Below are 8,586 nucleotides of genomic sequence, written 5' to 3' on the forward strand. Positions count from 1 at the left end.
GGAAATTAGAAGTCTTATCTGACTCTCTCACAGGCCCTGTTAAAATAATGGCAGGTAAATGCGGTAAATGTGTGGTTATAGAATATTCTTACAAGAAAGAGAAGAAGAAGTGAAAAATAAAAGGAAAGCAAAGAAGGAAAAAATAAATTGGCACTTTTTACAAAAAGTGGGAGAGGGAGGCATAAGTAAAAGAAAAAAATCTGCTGCAGGATAGATGGTAAAGTTCGAAAGGATGTTGAGGAAAATAAGGTCAAACAGAAATGTAGGGCAAGAAAGTAGAAGCTGCGTGTCTCAGCTTCTTCAAACTCCAGTGGACAAACATCAGACTCACAACATGGTCAACCACGGCAACAGTGGGATCACAACAATTCACCGCCACGATGGAGACCCTGTATTGATGTACTACCAGCAGGGAACTACACAACCTCACAGAAGGGGCCTGAAATCTCGATAGAACAGCACAAGAAGACATAATAGGAATCAAGGATTTTCGCAGAATCAGCTTCAAAGAGGACAACTTAACATAGATGTACAGTATTACACCTGTGAAGGATATGGACATATATGCTGTAACTGAATTATGAAATATTGCTGAAATACAGTTGATTGTGAAGGATTGGGCCCCAGGAAACCCACAGTGACACAATGTGTTGACACTGTGTGTCAAAAGGGGGGAATGTGGCTGTTGTACACAGCATGGAACAGGTGGTCAAAGGATCACTTAAATGTGTTGGGCTAAAGAATGCATGGTATGGGGGTTTTAGTGTTTTAGAAGCCTGTAAATAAATGCCAACTGTTTTAGTGCTGAAGATGAAGGACACCTGAAAAAGCATTTGGGGTCTTTTCAAGATGAGTCCATCCCTTTTTCTAGCTTTTTAAACTTGAATTTTAGGGGAAGACTATTTTTTAAGGAAAGACTACACTTACTACAGCAAAATCTAACCTAACTAACCTTTGCTGGTTCAGATCCTCGCTGCACGTGCTGACTGACGGCTTCAACGTGATGATGCGAAATGGATTGCAATGGATACAGAAGAATATGAAAGCCTGCTCCAGATTGAAGCAAAAGGTGAAAAGGAAAAGGATATACTGTAGAAGGAGTAGTTAAAAGTAAAGATAAAAATATTTCTGAACTTTAGTGTCATGTACAAGACAGAACTCCCTCAATGTTCAGAATATCCACATATGCCTATGGAGAAAATGCTACCTTATCAGAAAGATGAATGCTGTAAGAAAGAAAAAAGGTTAACAACTTTTTATGAGCAATGGAAGTTAGATGCAGACATTACCAATAAGCAGCTAGCTGAAATTGCTGACTCTCTTGAGGACAAAAAGAACTGTATTCTGAAACTCTTCAGTGACATAAGGGAATGTTACACCTGCTGCTGAGTTAAGACATAAAATTGTTGCATGTGAAGGTATGACCAATGATATCGTTAAAATTGATTATGACATCATGACAACTTTAGATGATGAGTTTGATGCAGAAAGAGAAAGTATGTGAACTTTTAGCACACAGTTATGTTCGCTCTATATATAGTTCTACTGCTTCAAAAATGAGTGTCAGCAGCCATATCGGATCTTCTTGTACAGCAAGTAAACCTGCAGATGTTGCTGAAAAAGAGGCTGAATACAAGATGATGCAAACGGAAAAGGCAACAAAAGGAAAAAATAAGAACCTTAGAAGAGCAACTCAGAAGAGAGCTAGAAACTCAAAGGTTTGAACTAGAATAGCTGCAGGGAGAAAAGGAAATGGAGGTTGCCAGAGTAAACAGGTTACCCATACCCACTGAGCCTACAGTGTTCAACTTCTTTTCCTTTTGGCACCCTGTAGGTCAACAGCACCGGTATTGGTCGTTGTTAACCCGGGCTGCGATTCTACTGGTATGGAACTCATATTTGTGATTCGCATGTTTGATCTGGCTTAAATTTTACATCGGATCCCTGACACAACCCTCTGCATTTACCCGGACTGGCACATGAAGACACTGGATTGTGCCCCCTTGTGGTTGCATTAGCCTACAGTGTTCAATGGAAACCCTATTTAGTTTGTAGACTGGAAAGCATCATTTATGTCATTAATAAATAAAAAGGGCATCCCAGTAGCAGATAAACTCTGTTATTTAAAAAAGTATGTGAGTGGCTCTGCACATAAATACCTAGAGGGTACCTTTTATCGAAATGATAAAGAAGCCTACAAAGACACTTGGGACAAGCTTAACCAAAGATACAGCCAGCCCTTTGTCATTCAAAGAGTGTTTCAGGAAAAGCTGTCTACATGGCCTAAGATACAGTCCAAAGATGCAGAAGGTCTGAGAACATTTTCAGATTTCTTAAATGCCTGTGCACAAGCAATACCTTATGTTAAAGGTCTGGAAATATTAAACGACCAAAGCCAAAAACTGGTACAGAAACTCCCCAACTGGGGAGCTTCTAGATGGAACCGCCAGGTCACAACAGCCCTCATGGATGGAAAAGAGTTTCCAAGTTTTCATGATAATCTCATGTCAACAGAGGCAGAAATCATGTGTAGTCCTACCACGTCTTTACATGCGCTTCATTCTCGTGAGTCACCTCCAGAGAGAAGAATCTCAAAGGAAACTAAAAGAAACAAAGCAATTGTCCTCAAGACAAAGTGTAAACAAAGACAGATCAACAACAGATAAAGGACAGTTAAAAGCACAGTGCATGTTGTGTCAACATGACAATTTCATAACTGCCCGAAAATTCATGGAAAAGTCTTTGAAGGACAGAAGGGCCTATGTCAAAGATAAACTCTGTTACGGGTGTTTAAAACCAGGTCACTGCGCTAAGGATTGTTGGGGTCGACACGTGATCTTCATGATTATGGTTATGACAAGGATGGAACCAGAGAACAATCACTGCCCATGGCAAGCAATGTGCATGCACTTGAAAGTGAAACTACTAATGCCATGTCACTCAATATCACGAGCGAAGGTCAGTCATTACATCTATGATCATACCTGTGTAGGTGTCATCAATTAAAAATCCATCCAATGAACAGCTTGTGTATGGTTTGCTAGACACGCAGAGTGACACTTCTTTCATCAATAAAGAAATTAGAAATGCACTGCAAGTGGCCAGTCACCCAGTGAAACTCAAACTAACCACCATGATAGGAGATAATGTGATCATTAAGAGTAAAAGAGTATCTGATCTTTGTGTAAGAGGTTACAATTCATCAGTACATATCAGTCTCCCTCCAGTTTACACAAAGAGTGTATCCCTGTCAATCGTGATCACATACCAACGCAGGGTACAGCAGAGAACTGGAGTCATCTGACATCTGACACTAATCACAGACAAAATGACACCACTTCTTAGTTGTGAAGTAGGTTTACTAACTAACAGAGTGCTAGCTCCTAGGCAAGTGATTAAGATTAAGATACCCTTATTAATCCCACAAATGGGGAAATTCCATTACAACCCAAAGTGCACACACAGCAGTGAACACACACCCGGAGAAGTGGGAGCAGTTTGGGGGTTTGGTGCCTTGCTCAAGGGTCTCACCTCAGTCATGGTATTGAAGGTGGACAGGGCGCTGGCTATTCACTCTGTGCCACCAACAATTCCTGCTGGACCTGAGACTCAAATTTTCAGTTTACAAGTCTGACTCCCTATCAATTAGGCCACGACTACCCCCAATACTAGATAAGGATGAGGAATCATATGCTATTCTAACAGACTTGGGGTGGAGTACTGTGGGCTGCTCCACACCAAGTATCAATGAATCAATAGGATTTAGTCTTTGTCACAGAATAGCTACAAGGAGATACCAGCTTTGACACCTGTGGAAACAGTTCGTATACTCGAGTCAAACTTTAAGGCTGTCACATTAGATGACAAGACAGTCTCACAGGAGGATATCATGTTCCTAGACAAACTCAAAGAAGGAATAAGGAATAATGCTCAATGACATTATGAAATGCCTCTTCTATTTAAGCAGGGATCATACTTGCCTGACAACAGAGAACTTGCAGTAGTCAGACTGCAAGAAGTTCTGTAAAATTGAGAAATGCAAGGCAGACTACATTACTTACATGAATGACATCATTGACAGAGGTGAGCAGTGAATGATGATACAACCAGTGGTGAAAAGTGGTACGTACCACATTATGGCATCTACCACCCAAAGAAGACAGATAAGCTACGAGTTGTTATTGATTGCTCAGTAAAATTTAAAGGTACAAATCTCAATGAACATTTACTAACAGGACCAGACCATGATAAACAATCTCACAGGGTTCCTTGTAAGGTTCAGAAGGCATCCTACAGCAGTAACTTGTGACACTGAGAAAATGTTCCACATCCAAGAAAAGGATCATGATTATCTGCACTTTTTATGGTGGAAAGATGGTGACACAAATTCAGTGCTTCAAGATTACCGAATGAAAGTGCATCTGTTCGGTGCAGTATCTTCGCCCGGGTGCGCAAACTATGGACTAAAATGTTTAGCCAATGAGCACTCCTCATCATCATCACTAGAGATTTTTATGTCGATGATAGATAGAAAAGGCCATCCAGTTGACAGAAGAAGCACGGGAGCTGTGTGCAAAGAGTGGTCTTCGACTTCATAAGTTCGTATCAAATGACAATATTGTTTTCCAGACTATCCCAGCATCAGAACGTGCTGTAAACTTTGAATCAAAAGATCTCACCTTCATTGAAATGCTACTTGAGAGAGCTGTGGGTATCCATTGGAACATACCGAGTGACTGCTTTAACCCTTTGGTGCACCTATGCCCATTTTTGTGTCGAAGGGACATTAACGTAACTTTTTTGATAGTTCAATTCAATTCAATTCAATTTTATTTGTATAGCGCCAAATCACAATACAAATCATCTCAAGGCACTTTACAAAAACTAAAACTAAAAACCCAACAATTCCCTTATGAGCAAGCACTTGGCGACAGTGGAGAGGAAAAAACTCCCTTTAACGGAAGAAAAAAACCCTCCAGCAGAACCGGGCTCAGTTTGGGCGGCCATCTGCCTCGACCGGTTGGGGTGAGTGGATAGAGCAGAGAGAAAAGAACAGCAACAATAAACAACAAATAGACACTGCAAGTTGGTGGGGCCAGTAACTGCACATCAGCGATAAACAGCTCCAGGACCAGGGACACCTGCAGAAGGTACAGAGAGAGAGAGAGAGAGGGGGAGGGAGAGAGCACAAACTAGGGGAGAGAGAGAGCACAAGGTTAGTAACATTCAATGGTGGAATATACATGAGGTGGGAGAGAAGAGGGGGGGGGGGGGGTTAGGGTAGGGGAGCTCAGTGCACCGATGGTCCTCGGGCAGTCTAGGCCTATAGCAGCATAACTAACTAAGGGATGGTTCAGGGTTGCCTGAAGCCAGCCCTAACTATATGCTTTGTCAAAGAGGAAGGTTTTAAGTCTAGCCTTAAAAGTACAGAGAGTGTCTGCCTCCTGAAACCAGGCTGAGAGCTGGTTCCACAGGAGAGGAGCTTGATAGCTAAAGGCTCTGCCTCCCATTCTGCTTTTGAGAACTCTGGGAACCACAAGTAGGCCTGCACTCTGAGAGCGAAGTGGTCTATTGGGATAATATGGTACTATGAGGTCTTTAAGGTATGAAGGAGCTTGATTATGAAGGGATTTGTATGTGAGAAGAAGGATTTTAAATTCTATTCTATATTTTACAGGGAGCCAATGAAGAGAAGCCAATATAGGAGAAATATGATCTCTCTTGCTAGTTCCTGTCAGGACTCTGGCTGCGGCATTCTGGATTAATTGGAGGCTTTTTATTAAGATATTAGGACATCCAGATAGTAATGAGTTACAGTAATCTAGCCTTGAGGAAACAAACGCATGGACTAGTTTTTCTGCATCATTAAATAGGATTGGAACCACTTTAACGCTGTTCCTCTGATACCAATCACATGCTCCAGTCTCTGTAATAAAATGTTGTGGTCAATGGTGTCGAATGCTGCACTAAGGTCTAGGAGGACAAGTATCGAAACAAGTCCATTATCTGAGGCTAAGAGAAGATCGTTGGTAACTTTCAACAGTGCTGTTTCTGTACTATGATGTGCTCTAAATCCTGATTGGAAATCTTCAAATAGTTCATTCCTGTGTAAGTGGTCTGATAGCTGCTTAGCAACAGCTTTTTCTAGGATTTTAGAAATAAATGGCAGGTTGGATATTGGTCTATAATTAGCCAGGACACCTGGATCAAGACTAGGCTTTTTGAGTAAAGGTTTGATTACTGCAGTCTTAAAGGCCTGTGGTACGTAGCCTGATACTAGAGATAAATTTACCAAGTCCAATAAAGATGAGTTCATTAATGGCAGGGTGCCTTTAAGCAGTCTAGTCGGGATGGGGTCCAAGAGACACGTTGATGATTTCGATGAAGCAACTACTGATGTAAATTCAGAGAGATCTATAGGAGAGAAGCAGTCTAAACATAACTGAGGTCCTACAGATGATTCAAGAGCTACTGTAGTAAAAGATTCATTTATTGCAGGTATAGGAAGCATCTGCTGAATTTTATCTCTAATAGTTGTGATTTTATTTGTAAAGAAACTCATAAATTCATCACTGCTGAGAGCTAAGGGAACACTGGGCTCAACGGAGCTGTGACTTTTTGTCAGCCTGGCTACAGTGCTGAAAAGAAACCTGGGATTGTTCTTATTTTCCTCTATTAGTGATGAATAGTATGCAGTTCTGGCTTTACGGAGAGCTTTTTTATATGTTAGTAGACTGTTTTTCCAGGCTAGAAAAATTTCCTCTAAGTTTGTGGAACGCCACTTCCTTTCCAGCCTTCGTGATGCCTGCTTTAAGGTACGAACATGTAAATTATACCATGGGGCTAGTCTTCTCTGAATCACTAACTTCTTTTTCAGAGGGGCTACAGAATCAAGCGTTTCACGCAGTGAGGTTACAGCGCTGTCAACAACATGATCAATTTGGTAGGGAGTAGGATTAAGGCAGCTGCCCTCCATTATGTTTATACTTGGCATAGATGCAAATAAAGATGGAATCATTTTCTTAAATTTATTAACAGCGTTGTCGGATAAACATCTGCTGTAGTGGAATTTTCTTCCAGACGCTGCATGATCCATCATTTTAAATTCGAAAGTTATTAAAGAATGATCTGACAAAACAGGATTTGGGGGGAAAATTATTAGATGTTCAATTTCGATGCCATAGGTCAGAACAAGATCAAGGGTGTGATTAAAACAGTGGGTGGGTTTATTAACGTTTTGAATGAAACCAATTGAATCTAATATAGAATTAAATGCAATGCTGAGGCTGTTATTTTCAACATCTACATGAATGTTAAAATCTCCCACTATAATGACTTTATCTGATCTAAGCACTAAATCAGACAGGAAGTCAGGGAATTCAGTTAAAAACTCTGAGTAAGGAACAGGTGGACGGTACAAAATGACAAGTAGAACTGGTTTTTGTGTTTTCCAGTTTGTATGTGAGAGACTAAGAGTGAGGCTCTCAAATGAGTTATAACTGTTCTGAGGATGAAAGTTTAATAATAAGTTTGACTGGAAGATTGCAGCTACTCCTCCACCTCGACCTGTGCTTCGAGGAACATGATAATTTTTATGACTGAGGGGGGTTGATTCATTCAGACTGACATATTCATCCTGCTGTAACCAGGTTTCAGTAAGATAAAGTAGGTCAATTTGGTGATCAGTTATCAAATCATTTACTAACAGAGATTTAGAAGAAAGGGACCTAATATTTAATAATCCACATTTGACAGGTCTGTTTTTCTGTTCAATAAGAGGAGTGGTCTTAATTTATATTAAGTTTTTATGAATAACTCCTCTTCTGTTAACTTCTGATTTGTTTGATTTATATGTTCGAGGGGCAGACACAGTCTCTATGTGGTTTGAAGGGGGCGGCGGCTCTAAGGAAACTGCAGAGAAGCGTTTTAGACTGAGTCTCTGCATCCCGGTCCCCACCCTGGATTTAGGTCGGCTAAGAAACTCGGCCAAATTCCTAGAGATGAGAGCTGCACCATTCAAAGTGGGATGGATGCCGTCTCTCGCTATCAGACCGGGTTTTCCCCAGAAAGTGGCCCAATTGTCTATGAAGCCCACATCGTTTGCTGGACACCACCTAGACAGCCAGCGACGGAACGACGACATGCGGCTAAACATGTCATCGCTGGTCAGATTGGGGAGGGGTCCAGAGAAAACTACGGAGTCCGACATTAATTTAGCAAAGTTACACACCGACTCAACATTAATTTTAGTGACCTCCGATTGGCGTAATCGGGTGTCATTGCTGCCGACGTGAATAACAATTTTCCCATATTTCCGATTAGCCTTAGCCAGCAGCTTCAGATTTGACTCGATGTCGCCCGCTCTGGCCCCAGGAAACATTTGACTATGGTCGCTGGTGTCTCTAGCTTCACGTTCCTGACTATGGAATCGCCAATTATCAGAGTCGGTTTCTCAGCGGGTGTGTCGCTGAGCGGGGAAAATCTATTAGAAACATGAACAGGCAGGTGATGAGCCGTGGGCTTCTGCTTAGGAGTAATGTTACGTTTCCGTCGGACCGTCGCCCAGGCTAATTTTCCGGGCTGCTC

This window comes from Mastacembelus armatus, chromosome 14, assembly GCF_900324485.2.
Source record: "Mastacembelus armatus chromosome 14, fMasArm1.2, whole genome shotgun sequence".
Lineage (NCBI taxonomy): Eukaryota > Metazoa > Chordata > Actinopteri > Synbranchiformes > Mastacembelidae > Mastacembelus > Mastacembelus armatus.